General features: G+C 38.7%; 1 non-coding gene across 1 annotated transcript; it reads left to right on the top strand.

The window, feature by feature from the left end:
- The first annotated feature begins 867 nt into the window (after window positions 1-867).
- Window positions 868-6,184, top strand: LOC111887570 (protein XAP5 CIRCADIAN TIMEKEEPER). Its single transcript, XR_008223936.1, has 9 exons — window positions 868-1,040; window positions 1,132-1,246; window positions 1,352-1,405; window positions 1,489-1,547; window positions 1,609-1,699; window positions 1,769-1,909; window positions 1,993-2,042; window positions 5,909-5,980; window positions 6,157-6,184. It is a non-coding gene; the product is annotated as a protein XAP5 CIRCADIAN TIMEKEEPER (transcript).
- The last annotated feature ends 11,769 nt before the right edge of the window (window positions 6,185-17,953 follow it).

The following is a 17,953-nucleotide window of genomic DNA, read 5'->3' on the forward strand; positions in this document are numbered from 1 at the left end:
AGGTTCGTCCGGATATTTAACTCCTACATGAACTAATTGGATGCAAGTTTGTTTATTTTTTTCTAAGTGAATGGTCATATGGAATCCAATTAAAGCTTTCGATTTTGGTATCGGTGAATGGTTAGAGAGAGTCTGATTGAGATCGATTGAAGTGCGTTTTATTTGTTATAATTTTTTTTCTACTTTTTCATTCAACGTAGATGTGTTTTACATAATCATGTTCCATTCTTATCGATTTTCTTGATTCTGTATTCCTATTGCTTTGATCAATACATTTGGGTCTATGGAATTTCAAGATTTTGGGTTTGCGATTTTTACTGTTCTTTTAATGATGTATAGGTCGGTGTGTGAATTCCCTGAATCAATTGTCAAGTATGCATCGTATTTGAAAGAACTTGACTGGGAAAGATGTATGTTAAAGGACCGTATCAGAATTTGATTCTTAAAGAATGTACTGAACACTAGCTTAAAGGCTATGAAGTAGATTTGGGCTATATAGCCATGATTCAACACATACATCCAATTTGTTGTATATCCATGCATCTACATGTGCATCTTGCAATCAATTGTTGTATATCCATACTGATTTCTATGCCCTAATTTAATGGATCGCAATTTACCCTAGCTAAGGGTAGCATAAGCCTGTAAAGTGTAAATTTGACGCTCATGCTTTACTGTTATCAGTCAATTACCTAAGGTTCTGTAATGTATAATGTATTAAGGTCCCATTATATCTTTATCAGTGTCATCGATCTATTCTCGAGTGTTTTAGGGGTTAATTTGAATTTGGTTGACATTATAAATCCGGTCAGATTCTTGAGACTGCTTTCAAGAAGGAAATAGTTGTGCCTGTCATAAGGGAGCAATATGTTGAAAAGGTTAGTCACTGATTCAAACATTCTTTCTCCTTTCACTCAACTTACTACTTACAAAAACAACTTTGAATTTCACATAACTATACTTGTATACAGAGGGTTAACATTCAGAGTTAAGATTGAAGAAGAAGAAAAAGAAAACTTTAATAGCTACAACAAGAGTGAGTAACATTAAGTCATTAACATTTATATATTTTCGTGTTTACAGTTAATATTCATTCTTAATTGCTAATTTTATATTTTTGTATTACTTTAGGGAAGAGGAGCTTCAATTACAAAAAAAAAAAAACGGAAAATCAAAGCTAATCCATGGCTATCTTTTTCTGAAGATATTGAAACGAGGAAGAAAGAAGAATAAGATGAGGCGGATAGTAAGCATATGTTTAGTTTATTTTTCATTATTTTAAGTTCATTTAATCAAATACTTCTCTTTTTAACACTCATTAACTTAAATTAATGTTCTTATGTATATACAGAAAAACAACAATCAAATACGTTTGGTTGTAGAGAAACTACCTTTTTGCATGATAGTTTTGATTGAAAACTCTCAAATAATAAAATAAAAAAATTTATAAATCTTATATTTTTTGCTGATTAATTGTCACCATCATAGTGTGAAGCATACTCCTTTAGTGAGAGGGAGGCAGAGGAGCAAGCTGAACGTGAAAAAGTAATTTAATATTATAAAACTTTATCTTATATTTTATTAATTAACAAAAAATTGTCCTTTAAGTTCTAAATCATATGTTAATTACATTACAGATGAGGCTCTTGAAATCACTTATAGTTATTGGGATGGTGCAGGACATCGAAGAGTCATGCAAGTAATTCCTAATTTCTTATGTTCTAAATATTGTTAAATTACCATTTTACCCCATCCTTGTGGGTTTTAGGTTAGAAAAGGGGATACAATTGGCGAGTTTTTACAGGTTTGGCAATAACTTGCACTTGAATTTAGAGAAATATCAATAGCTTCAGTTGAAAATCTTTCATATGTTAAAGAGGATCTAATTATTCCACATATATGTAATAATGTAACATTCATCATTTTAAAAAAATTAATCCAAATTAAAAAAAATTAAGATGATACTAATAAATAACTAATGTATATTTTCAGTAACACGATTTCTATGAGGTGATTGTGAACAAAGCTAGGGGAAAAAGTGGGTTAGCATTTTTTTTTTCATTTTTTATATATTATTATTATTATTTTTAATTGGAGTATGAAACTCGTATCTTATTAGTTTAATAACTTTTTAGAGTTTTAAGATATTAATCATTTAGCTATTTTCCATTCTTCTTTTTTCCTCCCAACTCCTATCATTAAAATTGATGATTACTAGACTACAGATTTTGTGCATAACCAATTCTTACACTTGGAACAACAGATTTTGTTAAATGGGAAGATAACTAGACTACATTAACAAAGGATGGCGGTCATGCAACTCAATTTGAGCACACTATTTTGATCACAAAAACTGGTGTAGAAATTGACAAAATGTTGAAGCTTTTTACATAATTTTTGCACATAATAACATAAAAACTCAAAGAGAGGTTTCAATATTTGTTTATTTTAGTGATTTTACGTTAATATAGTGACTAATTACAAAAGTTATAGCATTGTACTTTGAAAATACATTGTTGTAATTGTTATCTTTTACTTTTGGTTATCCAAATTATAGCAATGTACTTTCAAAGTACAATGCTATAATTAGGAATCTATCATTTGGCAATGTACTTTCAAACAAGTCATCCGAAATTTAATGTTCTATAATTAGGTGTGTCACTAAAATGTTAGGGAAGATAAAACAATGTGAATATTATTTCTTAGTTTTTATAGATTTACATGTATTTGAATTTTGTTATTTATTTTTTATACTAAGTCATTTATCATTTATTATTGTTAATTTAAGTAATCAACCCCGTGTATTACACGGGTTTTAACCTAATATATATATATATATATATATATATATATATATATATATATATATATATATATATATATATATATATATATATATATATATATCTCGTTGAAAAATCTATAAGATATGATTTAAGTTTCAATGACGTGTCTTCCGAGCCTGACAACCTGTAGTCCACCATTACAGAGTCCATTGGTTTGGTCGATATTACGAAGTAACATGACTGGAACACATGTAGTGGTTTTGTAAAATTTATAATTAATCATAAAGTTACAAACAGTTATTTCTATATAACATTGTGTTTTTTGTTCGTATGTACATCATCGTTATTTTTAATTAATATCTAAAATGGTTTCAAAACATTAACAATGTTGTTTAACTCAATTACACTATTTATATTGATGTGTCATAATATTAGTAACGAGAACTCTATCCTTAAAAAAAATTTATATAGAATATCATGAACATATGTCAATCTTGTTACGAGATAAGAGCCATAATAAAGGTAGATACATATCATTTAACTGAAATCCACACCCACACTCACTCCTCCAAAGTCCGCATAGTCGGCGGAATAAAAGAAATAAGGAAAAAAATTCAGCATTAAAAGAAAAAAAAATGAAAAATCAATTCCCAACTACTCATGTTCATCAAAAATTTAATTCTTCTATGACACTTTTTTTTATTGGCTTATTAGTTATATATATATATATATATATATATATATATATATATATATATATATATATATATATATATATATATATATATCCCTATTCTAATAAAAGAGTAGTTTTTAATCTCCTTTTGACATTTATCATCATATTAAGCCTCATAATTAATGCAAATTTTATTTTTCTTTGTCATGTTTCACCTTATTATGTCTTATATTTAATGTATACCATTTTGTCAATATATTGATTGTCCATTTTAAATTTCAAAATTTGAATTTCTCATTCTAATTACATTAAATTAACAATACTAGAATAAAAATTAAAATAAAATTCATACAAATTATAAGTCATATAATTTTACATATTTATTTAAATCAATAATTATAATTTTATATAACTAAAAGAACCTTTTAATTAATAATTTATTTAAAATAAATTATTAATAATTTTAAATTTTAACTATTAAAATTTAATTAATTTTATAACTGTGGTTCTCACGGGTTATAAACTAGTATATATATATATATATATATATATATATATATATATATATATATATATATATATATATATATATATATATATATACTAGTTGTGAGACCCGTATATTATACGGGTTGATTAAAACAAAATATTAAGTACGAACGATTAAATAAAAATTTTATTTGAATTTGAAATTGAAATAAGTGAAAATTATCAGAAAAAAAAACATGCAAAAAATAAATAAATTAAAATTATGTGTTTAGTTTGTACTAAACGTGTTAATTATAACAAAATGTTAAACATAAAGGTTTAAACTGTAAATTTATTTGAAATTGAATTTGAAATTTAAAATTTGAAATTAATAGTCATTATGGTAGGTTTAATTTATGGAAACTAAATTAATAATATATTGAAAATGAAAATTAAAGTAATGACAAGTGGAAAATAAATATATCTCAAATTATGACAAAATGACATGTGACTAATTTTATGAGAGAAGGACATGTGGCAAAGTCATTTTCATTTATTAGGATATATATATATATATATATATATATATATATATATATATATATATATATATATATATATATATATAAATTTTATTTTGTATTTATTCCTATTTTAATTTAGTTTTATAAAAGAAATTAAACTAAAATTCATTATTTTTCTCACTACGAATGAAGATCATTATTGATCCAGTTTTATATAATTTCCTATAAATTAAGTTGATTATATATATATATATATATATATATATATATATATATATATATATATATATATATATATATATATATATATATATATATATATATATATATATATATATATATATATATATATATATTAAAAGAATGTTGCCTTATGAATAATAAACTTGAATGTTTTTTTTTGTTAATTTTGTCTTTCATTTATTTTTATAAAAAAAATTATATTTTTTAGGAACCTTTTACTATTCAAAGTTTGGCCACAACACTTTAAGGAATTGATAACTTTTGTCCATTATCTAAAAACTTTCTAATTCCAACTTTTTTAATTCTTTAACCATTTTGACACTTTTGTTCCTTATAGTCAAAATTTTTACATTTTTTCATAAAAAACACAAAAACGGCCCGGGGCGAAGCCCGAATTTTTCTGCTAGTTTGTATAGATAAACTAATCTTTTTAAGAAACTGTTAGTCTAATTTTAGATCGGCCAACTTTCAACCTTAGGTTGTGTTTAGTATGCATAAAAGATTTAATTTAATTTAATTTATTGTAATTTAACATTTGGTGGGACGTTTAAAATAGTTTATCATAATTTATAATTATCATTTTGATAAGCTAATCTAATGATAACTTATTCATAAAACTGGTTTATTTATACTACATTATAAGATTTCTTGAAATTTATGAGTTGATAAGCTAATCTAATGATAACTTATTCATAAAACTGGTTTATTTATACTATATTATAAAACACGTACAAATTCTAATACATTATATACAACCATATGATGCTTCATCATCCAATCAATCTGTGAAACGTTGCAAACACGTCCCCTCTCCTAACCCTAAAATTCAGTTCTCAAATTTTCCCCAGAGCTGCGAACCCTCCCTTTCCCGCTCTACCATGCACATTTAGTCCAAATTTTGAACACCAACGTAACCATTGTTGATCTTCCCCTCCACCAGGAACACCCTCACCAACACGTAAGTCATCGCTACTCTTCGTCCGCGCCACCAAAGCCGCCGAACCTGCTCTGTGTCACCCGGAACATTATGTTTTTGTTAAAAGGTTTCCATATTAGGTTTGGATTATGATTTCAATCTCTACTATGTTGAACAACTGCATGTTTTTCAAAATTAAACATTACTTGTGTAGAGATTCTGAACGATCTTATTGATTCAAATATATGTGCTCAATTTTGCAGTTTGGCTTTTTCATGTTTTGTTCAATTTGCAGGCTTTCTCCCACATGTGGGTTTGATTTCTCATTTGCGGCCTCTTATTTCTACTATAATCCCTCTGAATCAAGGTTAGTATCCCACCCCACCTACATGCTACAGGATACAAACATATCACCTCTCTTTGTGTAGATCCATACTCCTTAATTCCTAATGTCATCGATCCAATCCACAAGTTTCCACAACTTCCTTGCGTTGTTTCTGAATTTGAATCTTATTTTTGTCAAAGTTTGGTTTGATTTTGTAGCTTGATTGCATTGCAGGATACTGAATAAGGATTTAATTTTGAAAATTATGGTTACTTGCACATCCTTTTATCAACCATAAAAGTTTCTTATTTGTTTTTTCAGATGCTTACAATGAAGTTAGTTTGTGTTTCTCATTTGTCCGAGCAACACAATAATTTCTATGGTTCTTTCAACAAAATTTATAGATGATTGATTGTCTATCTACTCACACTTTATGTTATCCTATTTACAAAATTCTATCGGTATACATTGTTTACCTGATTTTGAGGTAGAGTTATAGAAAATTGGGAAAGGAGAAAGTTGAAAGTTTGATGACATGAGCCATAAGTTGAAGTTTCTAGAAATTATAATCTAAAACCACTAAAATCAGGAATAACAATTTAGAAATGGTTTTTTATTAGATATCGAAATGAATCAGTTTTCAAGAAAACATATTTGGTATTTAAGTGAAGGTTTATATCGATCGGGTACACTTCAAGCATGATAAACAAAAACAAACTAAACTAAGCAATTAAAGAACACAAACAGTAAAGAACATGAAGAATTCTCCAAATTTTCTTTCACTAAGAAAGGGTTTGTTTTCACAAAGAAAACGGGTTGTCACAAAAACGGTCACTGTAACAGCCCGGAATTCAGGTATAACCTTTTAGCCCTTCATCTTTTCATCAATGTCATGTTGTCCCTTTTGTGTTGGGGCGAGTACGCTGGGCGTACAAAGAGTACGCTGCGCGTACTCGCGCGCTTAAATTGAACGCGTTGCCACCCGGGTACGCTGGGCGTACCTAAGGCTACGCTGGGCATAACCGGTCCAGACCCAAAACCCTAATTTGAGTTGTTGGCTATAAAAGGAATGAGATGGATTGGTTCCTCAGCACCATCCTTCAGAAAGAAACCCTAAGAGAGTGTCCCTTCGTTCCTAGCTGTAACACCCCGTTCTTTCAATGTTTAATTATAAGTCCTTGAGATTTAAGAGGAAGGGTAATTCTGGTCCTTTTGCGAGAAATGAGTTTCATCCGAGAAGGTTTCGGGATGGTGTATGTGTTAGAAGCATTTGGGCTTCTCGTCACCCCCGTATGAATGTAAAGTTATTTGGGAGCGGGTTTAGATTAGAGGAGTTGCGGTGTTTTGAAGTTGATCATTGTTTATAGCTCTTTGTGGTATGAGTGGATAAAGGGTCCCATGCATGCATGGCATGCATGCAATTATTGGTAAAGTCTGGCTGGGTACGCCCAGCGTAAGCTGGACGTACGCCCAGCGTAAGCTGGACGTACGCCCAGCGTAAAGGGGCGAAAAGTTGCGGGTGGTCGGGTGAGTACGCCCAGCGTACCATGGAGGTACGCCCAGCGTACTCTCAGAAACCCCAAACCCTATTTTAGGGTCAGCCACTATATAAGGAACATGTTGGTTCACCCCTTAGCCTCCATAAGCTCATCTTTAACCTCAGAAACCCTAGAAAACCAGTAATCCTCCATTGTTGGGTGTGTTTGACCTTGGAAAGCCCATTTTGGCAAAAGAAAGGCTAGAAGGAGAAAGGAGAAGTTGTCAAAGAAGAAGAGGATCGATTGGAGCTTGTAGATCTGAAGAGATGCCATCCTTTGGAGCTTGTTTGAGGTATAAAGCTTCTTGCTTGCCATCTATTATGCATAGATCTAAGTGTTGTGGAGTTTTTAGCATCTCTCTTGTCCCAAAGTTCTCACCTTGACTCATGCTTTGTGTTGGCCGAGATTATCTGTCCTTTTAGACCTTTGGAGAGGTCTTGAGTGAGAAAAATGAGGTCCTAAGAGCTGTAGTTGTTCCATGTGTGAGAAACATAGGTCTTAATGGATTAAGACCTTGGATTAAGAGCTTATGGACGTCCCCAGTGATAAAGTTTGAGACTTTATGAATCTTAGGCATATTTGGCCTAGGGATCTGAAGTTTGGGCTTAAGAGCTTAAGACATTAAGAAGTTACGAGGACTTGATGAATAGCGAAGTTACGCCCCGTGTAGCGGACCGGTGTCCCGATTTCCATGATGCGAGCTTTGTTGTACGCCCAACGTACCCCATCTGTGACATTTTTATTTTGGGCCTTATAGTTTGGGTTGTTATTGGACTGCTGGATTTTGGGCCGTGACTGGACATTATGGTTAGAGTATTTTGGGCCCATTGGTTATTATAGATCATGAGTTTAGGCCCATTTGGTGACGTGGGCCCACTTTAGTAAATTGGGCCAATAGTGGGCTTTGCTTTGGACTTTTGGACTTGGGCCATTGGTGGGCTTGGGAGCTTACCTAATGTTGGGCCGGATTGGGTTAAGGGTAAAATGGTCAATTTACCCTTGGAAGAGTATGGTGCTTGGCCTAATGTTTATTTGTGCTATGATGGCTAGTTTAGGATTTGCGGTGAGTCGGTGATTCGAGAATCTGCTTCTTCAGTTTAGAGTTTCGGCAGTGCGAGGTGAGTTATCCTCACTATATCGACAGGGTCTACGGCACCAAGGCCGGCCCTTTATCGGATGGAAATCCGGATAGTTGTCTGTTATGGTATTGCTTGATATGGGCCGGAAGGCATTATGTTATGGGCCGGAAGGCATTCTATGTCATGTGGACCGGAAGGTCATGGCCTGGAAAGGCGTATGTGCGTAAGTAGTATTTTGGATGAGACGTAGGGTGATGCTATGCTAGTGATCAGTTAGGTCGGTATCCTGGTTAAGGTGATGATATGTTATGTGATCTGTTTGATTGATTTGTTGACTGTGAACTATTACATGGTTGTTTGGACTGGAGTTTGACCCGATGTGCATGGTTGTTCTATATTCTGTATTGTTACATATGCTATTTATGTTATGGGCCGGAAGGCAATACGCTACGGGCCGGAAGGCAATATGCTATGGGCCGGAAGGCAATATGTTTTAGGACCGGAAGGTCGTAGCCTGGAAGGGCGTATTTGTGGTTGGTATTTTGGGGGTATCTCACTAAGCTTTCGGGCTTACAGTTGTGGTTTAAATGTTTTTCAGGTTCTTCAGGAGACCGTGGCAAGGCGAAGGTGTGATCGTACCGCTCCTTGTGTTTATGTTTATGGCATGATTATGGAAATACTTCGATAATAAATGTATTGAAAACGTTTTTGTGATAACGTTATTAAAATGGATTGTTTTTGAAAAGTTAAAATTGGCTGAAATTTTCGGATGTTACACTAGCCCTTTTTATGAGTGTTCTAAGCTTGGTGGTGTCATTTCAAGGTAGCAAAGGAGAAGAATAGTCCATTGTGAAGGCTAGAAGCTGGTGTTCAAGTGTAGATCCGGGCTTAGCAAAGGTTGGAGCTTCTTTCTAAGGTAAAAAGTTCGAATCTTGACTTGTAGATCTTGTGGTATGCTTTATGGACCATTTTCTAGGGTTTTGGTCCCAAAGGTGGAGACTTTATGAGCAAGTGGTCTCCATTAGCTTAGATCCATCATATTTCTGGTCCATTTGAGTTGTAGATCCTTAAAAATGTAATCTTGGACGTGAATGATTAGCCATGCATGAGATCTAGATCCTTGAGTTGAAATGGAAAAGTGTTAAGAAGTATAAGAGCCTTTACAGCCATGCCAAGGCTTAAAGGTTCCGACTTTATGAGTAAGGATGCTTAAATAAGGCCGGATCTAGAAGTTGAAGTAGTGGCTTAACCGATTAAGACCAGAAATGAAGTGTGTCTAGATCTGACTATTACGTTGGGCGTAACTCCTAGTACGCGTAGCGTACTGGGTGGAGACCTCGATTATTGAGTTGGCGATGTACGCCCCGTGTACATCAATCTGTACGCCCCGCGTACTGAAGATGTTGACTTTTGCTGACTTTTAGGGTTTAGGTCAACATGTGGACTTTGAGTCAAAGGAGGGTAAAATGGTCTTTTACCCCTCTGAGGAATGTTAATAAGGGGTAAAGTCTAGTGGTGGAAGTCTATATTAATTAAAATGATATTCGTTATGATTAGGCGAGGTTGAGTCTTCATTTGGGATTCGGAGATAGCGAGCACGTGAAATTCTAGACTTTCCACGAGGTGAGTTTTCTCACTATACTGTACCCGGAAGGGTTTTATTGTGTGACCGGAAGGTCGGGTATGTTATGAGTTGTATGCATTGTATGTGATTAAGTTAGCCGTCTATATGTGCTATGTATGCTATGCTTGATGTGGGCCGGAAGGCATTATGTTATGGGCCGGAAGGCATTTATGTATGGGCCGGAAGGCATTTATGTTATGGGCCGGAAGGCATTGTGGTGTGGACCGGAAGGTTGACGCGGGTAAGACCGGAAGGTTTACCGGGTTGGGACGGAAGTCCCCTGAGACACATGGACCGGAAGGTCATGGCCTGAAAAGGCGTATATGCGTAACAAGTATTTTGGGGAACTCACTAAGCATTTATGCTTACAGTTGTTGTGTTATGTGTTTCAGGTACTAGGGAGGACCTTGGGAAGGTGCCGACATGATCTGTACACATTGATGGGGGATTTATGATCTTGGGATTTATATGATTTGTATTATGATATGATACATTGGATCTTTATGACTTGTTTTGGATGAAAACATGTTTTTAAGAAATGATTTTTTTTTTGAAAATTTACGTTGTTACAAGTTGGCATCAGAGCCATGGTTTGAGGGATTCGGATGCACCTTCGGGCGTAACTGAACTCAAACCGAGGATTTGAGGAATTTCTCAATTAATAAAGGCATAAAAATTTTATAAGAGATTTTGTAATAACTAAAGGAGAAGCAGTGTGTACGGTCAGCCAGCGCCCGAACGGTAAAATCCCCAAAATACCCTTACAATATGTGTTATAAGATGTGTTGTGATATGTTATGCATGCTAGAGTAGACTAGGTATTCATATTAGGACTAGAGTGGCTTGATTTGTGATGCCTTAGTCTAGGGGGGAAACCTGCTGCTACGAGATGCTTTGAGAGCGAGTAGGTAATCAGTGCATAGCAAGAATAGAGTACTCGTGATTCGGGGTCCAAGGATGAGGACTTGAGGTGAACGCTGATGCGGTGTAGTCAGTAGTATAGGGCCTGTACTACTGAAGACACTGGATCAGTGGGCCGTCCAAGTAAGAATCCTTTCGGTATCGGAGGTCGAGTAAGGTTGCGTTATCAAGTGCGAGTATGCTTGATTGGGTCTTTAATATTTTTATGTTGTATTTCAGAGGCATCATGGTTGGGACACGCCACAGACCTGAGACAAGCGGTGTGAGTGACGAGGAGATTCGTCAGATGATCCACGATGAGGTGGCTGCGGCAATTCGTGCCGAGATTCCAGAGATGTTTGGGTCTATCAAGACCACGTTGTTGGAGACTTTTGATGAGCGGTACGCCGCGGTGACTGAGGCCGCATCCGCTGCAGCTACGGCAGCTGTGGCTGCTGCCAGGCCTCAGGGAGGTGACTCGTTGCTGTTCCGAGAGTTCAGCAACACGAAGCCACCCGAGTTTGATGGGACGCAGGATCCGATCGCTGCGATGAGATGGATTGCTGACATTGAGGGATGCTTCTATACTTGTTCATGTCCGGAGCATCTGAGGGTACGGTTCGCTTTGAACCAGCTCCGCTTGGGAGCGAAGGATTGGTGGAAGTTCGTTACGGCGAACTTCACTCTTGCAGAGATTTCAGCGGTGACCTAGGAGAGGTTCACCACCATGTCCAGAGACGAGTATGTTCCCCCGGTGGAGAGGGAACGATTGGTTCAGGAGTTCTTGACCCTCAAGCAGGGTAATGATTCGGTTACTGTGGTCACCCGGAAGTTTCATGAGAGGGCGATGTTCTGCCCTGAGTAGGTGGCTACTAAGCAGGCTCGGATGAGCCGGTATCTGGGTATTCCGAGGAGGGACATCCGGGAATTCGTGTCGAACTCGACGTACCAAACATTTGCTGAGCTCCAGGCAAATGCTAGGAAAAGGGAGATTGAGTTGGAGAATCAGGCCAGGGAGGAGGCCGAGTCTCAGAGGATGGATCGGCGGCCGGCTCAGTTTCAGCCGGCAGCCAAGCGGACCAAGTCCGTTGATTCGAGGACTGGAGGCCAGAAGGGCCGCACTTTCGGGAAGTGCGGCAAGGGTCATGAGGGGACCTGTCGATCGGGTGCTTGCTACAAATGTGGCAAGGAGGGGCATATCGCCAGGGATTGCCCCAAGGGATTTATGGTTTGCTTCCATTGCAACCAGACTGGCCATTGGAAGGCCGAGTGCCCTCAGCTACACCAGGGATCAGCACAGGGATCTGCGTTGGCAGCTAGGATTACCGAGGCTCCGAAGGCTCGTGGGAGAGCTTTTCAGTTGGCTGCGGAGGAGGTCCGTGCGGCGCCCGATGTCGTGGCTGGTATGTATTTTTTCGTGTATTTATTTTTATGTTGAGATGTTGTGCTTATTTTATGATACGCGTAAGTACTTTTCTTGTGAATTCTGTACCTGCCGTGGTATTATTCGACCCGGGTGCGAGTCGGTCTTTTGTATCTCTGGCTTTTAGTCAGCACCTTGGTATTGAGAGAGAGGTGATGAGTTGACCTCTGAGGGTTTCCATAGCTGATGAGAAAGCGGTATATGCCACCAACGTGATTCGAGGATGTGTGCTCGAGATTTTTGGTGTCGATTTTCCTATAGACCTAGTTCCTATCACTATGGGAGATGTCTGTGTCATCGTGGGCATGGACTGGTTGAGTAAGTTTGGAGCGGTCATTGACTGCGAGAGACACTTGGTGACTATGCGAGACCCTAGTGGGGGAGTGCTTACTGTGTATGGCGAGGGGACCCGGTGTGGGTCAGCGTTCTGTTCGGCTGCCAGGGCGAGGCAGAGTTTGCAGCAGGGCTGCAGTGGATTCATAGCCTATGTGATGGATGCACGAGTGGCCACTGGGAGGCCAAGTTCAGTTGACGAGGTTCCGATAGTGCGCGAGTTCTCGGATGTTTTTCCTGAGGAACTACCGGGTGTGCCTCCGGAAAAACAAGTGGAGTTCTGTATTGACTTGTTTCCGGGAGCAGCACCTATCGCCAAGGCGCCTTATCGCCTCGCGCCGCCGGAGATGCATGAGTTATCCTCGCAGCTTCAGGAGCTGTTAGGGAAGGGGTTTATTCGACCGAGTAGCTTGCCTTGGGGAGCACCGATCCTTTTTGTCAAGAAGAAACATGGTTCACACCGGATGTGTATCGATTACCGGGAGTTGAACAAGTTGACGGTCAAGAACCGGTATCCGTTACCTAGGATCAATGATCTATTCGATCAGTTGCAGGGGGCATCTTGGTTCTCCAAGATTGACTTGAGGTCAGGTTATCATCAGATGAAGGTTCGGGATGAAGATATCTAGAAGACTGCATTCAGAACTCGTTATGGACATTACGAGTTTGTGGTGATGCCTTTTGGGCTCACCAATGCCCCAGCTGCGTTCATGGATCTCATGAACAGGGTGTGCAGGCCGATGCTGGATCGGTCGGTGATCGTATTCATTGATGATGTTTTGGTATATTCGAGGTCTAGAGAGCAGCATGAGGAGCATTTGAGGGAGATCCTTGGAGTTATGAGATCAGAGAGGCTGTATGCCAAATTCTCCAAGTGTGAGTTCTGGTTACGAGAGGTCCAGTTCTTAGGACACCTTGTTAACCAGGAAGGGATATTGGTCGATCCGGCCGAGATTGAGGCAGTGATGAGATGGGAGGTGCCGAGATCACCCACTGAGATCAGGAGCTTTCTGGGATTGGCCGGCTGTTATCGAAGGTTTATTAGGGATTTCTCCAAGATCACCGTGCCACTTACCAAGATGACCCGAAAGGGTCTTGCATTTTCTTGGGGTCCGGAGCAGCAGTCCTCATTTGAGACCCTTCGTCAGAAGTTGTGCGAGGCCCCAGTGCTCGCACTCCCGGAAGGGATGGAGGATTTTGTGGTATATTGTGATGCATCTATATCTGGGTTAGGTGCAGTGCTTATGCAGAGGGGGCACGTTATAGCGTATGCATCGAGGCAGCTGAAGCCTCATGAGTCGAGATATCCCACCCACGATCTGGAGTTGGGGGCTGTGGTGTTTGCCCTCAAGATCTGGCAGCACTATCTATATGGGGTTCGGTGTACCATATACACGGACCACAAGAGTCTGAAGTACTTGATGGATCAGCCAAACCTGAATATGCACCAGAGGAGATGGTTGGATGTGGTGAAGGATTATGATTGTGAGATCCTGTACCACCCGGGCAAGGCTAATGTCGTAGTCGATGCTTTGAGCCGTAGGTCGGAGAGCGCCCCGATCCGAGACATTTGTATGAGGTTGACGGTGATGACTCCGGTATTAGACACCATCCGAGGGGCCCAGGTTGAGGCTGCGAGACCAGAGAACCGAAAGCGCGAGTGGGTTGCTGGGCAGGTGTCGGAGTTCGTTACCGATAGTCGGGGACTTATGACATTTCAGGGTCGGATTTGGGTACCATTTTTGGGCGGGACGTGTACCATTTTGATGGAGGAGGCACATCGATCGAAGTTCTCGATCCATCCCGGGGCTACTAAGATGTATTTGGACCTAAAGAAGGAGTATTGGTGGCCCTGTATGAAGAGGGATGTTGCATGGTTCGTCAAGAGGTGCCTAACTTGTCGCCAAGTTAAGGCCGAGCACCAGCGTCCGCATGGTAAGCTGCAACCGCTGGAGATTTCCGAGTGGAAGTGGGAACAAATTACCATGGATTTTATCACCAAATTGACAAGGACTGCGAGAGGAGTCGATGCAATTTGGGTGATTGTGGACAGGCTGACGAAGAGCGCTTATTTTCTTGCTATCAGTGAGAGCTCTTCTGCTGAGAGGTTGGCGGAGTTGTATGTGAGAGAGGTGATATCGCAGCATGGGGTTCCGATGTAGATTGTTTCAGATCGAGACGTGCGATTTACTTCCAGATTTTGGAAGAAGTTTCACGAGGAGTTGGGTACGAGACTGCATTTCAATACCGCATACCGCCCACAGACGGACGGGCAGAGTGAGCAGACGATTCAGACGCTCGACGATATTTTCCGAGCGTGTGTTTTGGATTTTGGAGGGAGTTGGGACACCTATTTACCCTTGGCAGAGTTTTCGTACAACAACAACCATCATTCGAGCATTGGTATGCCACCCTTTGAGCTGTTGTATGGGAGGAGGTGTCGGACCCCCATCTGCTGGGGAGAGGTGGGGCATCAGGTAATGGGTAGTACGGAGATTGTGCTTCAGACGACAGAGCAGATATAGCAGGTCAGGCATAGATTGTTGACCGCTCAGAGTCGCCAAAAGAGTTATGCGGACAGCCGTCGGTCCGAGCTCGAGTTTCAGGTTGGTGACCTTGTACTCTTAAAGGTCTCTCCTTGGAAAGGAGTGATTCGATTCAGGAACAAGGGCAAATTGGGGCCTCGATATATTGGACCTTTCAGGGTAATCGCGAGGATATGCAGGGTAGCCTACCGTTTAGATCTACCTGCGGAGCTGGGACAGATTCACGACACCTTCCATGTGTCGCAGTTGAGGAAATGTATTGCCGACGAGTCGACAGTGGTACCATTAGAGGATATTCAAGTGGATGCGGGCCTGAACTATATTGACAGACCGATGGCAATTAGGGATCGAAAGGTTAAGGTTTTGAGGAATAAGGAAGTGCCCTTGGTGCAAGTGCAGTGGCATCATCAGAAGGGGTCCGAGCTGACATGAGAGCCCGAGTCGGAGATGTGGGAGCAGTATCCAGGGCTCTTTTCGGTATAAGACTTCGGGGACGAAGTCTGGTTCTAGTGGGGGAGAATTGTAACAGCCGGAATTCAGGTATAACCTTTTAGCCCTTCATCTTTTCATAAATGTCATGTTGGCCCTTTTGTGTTGGGGCGAGTACGCTGGGCGTACAAAGAGTACGCTGCGCGTACTCGCACGCTTAAATTGAACGCGTTGCCACCCGGGTACGCTGGGCGTACCTAAGGCTACGCTGGGCGTAACCGGTCCAGTCCCAAAACCCTAATTTGAGTTGTTGGCTATAAAAGGAATGAGATGGCTTGGTTCCTTAGCCACCATCCTTCAGAAAGAAACCCTAAGAGAGTGTCCTTTCGTTCCTAACCCTTTTTGTGAGTGTTCTAAGCTTGGTGGTGTCATTTCAAGGTAGCAAAGGAGAAGAAGAGTCCATTGTGAAGGCTAGACGCTGGTGTTCAAGTGTAGATCCGGGCTTAGCAAAGGTTGGAGCTTCTTTCTAAGGTAAAAAGTTCGAATCTTGACTTGTAGATCTTGTGGTATGCTTTATGGACCATTTTCTAGGGTTTTGGTCCTAAAGGTGGAGACTTTATGAGCAAGTGGTCTCCATTAGCTTAGATCCATCATATTTCTGGTCCATTTGAGTTGTAGATCCATAAAAATGTAATATTGGACGTGAATGATTAGCCATGCATGAGATCTAGATCCTTGAGTTGAAATGGAAAAGTGTTAAGAAGTATAAGAGCCTTTACAGCCATGCCAAGGCTTAAAGGTTCCGACTTTATGAGTAAGGATGCTTAAATAAGGTCGAATCTAGAAGTTGAAGTAGTGGCTTAACCGATTAAGACCAGAAATGAAGTGTGTCTAGATCTGACTATTACGCTGGGCGTAACTCCCAGTACGCGCAGCGTACTGGGTGGAGACCCCGATTATTGAGTTGGCGATGTACGCCCCGCGTACATCAGTCTGTACGCCCCGCGTACTGAAGATGTTGACTTTTGCTGACTTTTAGGGTTTAGGTCAACATGTGGACTTTGAGTCAAAGGAGGGTAAAATGGTCTTTTACCCCTCTGAGGAATGTTAATAAGGGGTAAAGTCTAGTGGTGGAAGTCTATATTAATTAAAATGATATTCGTTAGGGGTGTTCGTTTGGATGGATCGGTTTGATCCGATCCAATCAAGTAAATCCAAATTGATTTCGGTTTTTAAAACATGGATCCGAATTGTCCAAACTAAATTCCAATCCGATCCGATCCGATCCGATTACAATTCGGTTGGATCGTTTTTTATAATTCGGTTTTCAAAAACCGAAACATTTTAAAACAACATATAATTATAATATTACCCAACTTTATACAAGAAGCAAAAAAACAAATAATTTAGTTGTGATTTGAAATTCATAAAAAACTAATAAGAAGATATATTATAGTTAAATATTTTATACATACAAAACTTTCGAGTGAATGCATATTAATGTTTTTTTTATCAGGTGAAACGTTTTGAACCTATTTGAAAATATAAATTACAAAATTAATAAATAATTATAGATATATATTATAAATAGATAAATAATAAATGTTTATTCGGTTTTTTTGGACTATTCGGTTCTTATTTTATAAACCAAAACCAATCCGAAATCCAAAATAATAATTCGGTTTTGTTGAAAGCCAATCCAAAAATCCGAATATCCGAACCAAATAGTCCAATCCAAATTGTCCAATTGGATAATTCGGTTTTATCCGAATAGTGAACAGTCCTACCTGAGACACATGGACCGGAAGGTCATGGCCTGGAAAGGCGTATATGCGTAAGAAGTATTTTGGGGAACTCACTAAGCATTTATGCTTACAGTTGTTGTGTTATGTGTTTCAGGTACTAGCGAGGACCGTGGGAAGGCGCCGACATGATCTGTACACACTGATGGGGGATTTATGATCTTGGGATTTATATGATTTGTATTATGATATGATACATTGGATCTTTATTACTTGCTTTGGATGAAAACATGTTTTTAAGAAATGAAAATTTTGTTTTGAAAATTTACGTTGTTACAGTCACCAAGACGTTAACATTAGGGTTTCATCCTAATGTTGAATATATACAAATCTATACAAGT

The sequence above is a fragment of the Lactuca sativa genome, chromosome 5 (assembly GCF_002870075.4).
Source record: "Lactuca sativa cultivar Salinas chromosome 5, Lsat_Salinas_v11, whole genome shotgun sequence".
In the NCBI taxonomy this organism is placed as follows: Eukaryota; Viridiplantae; Streptophyta; class Magnoliopsida; order Asterales; family Asteraceae; genus Lactuca; species Lactuca sativa.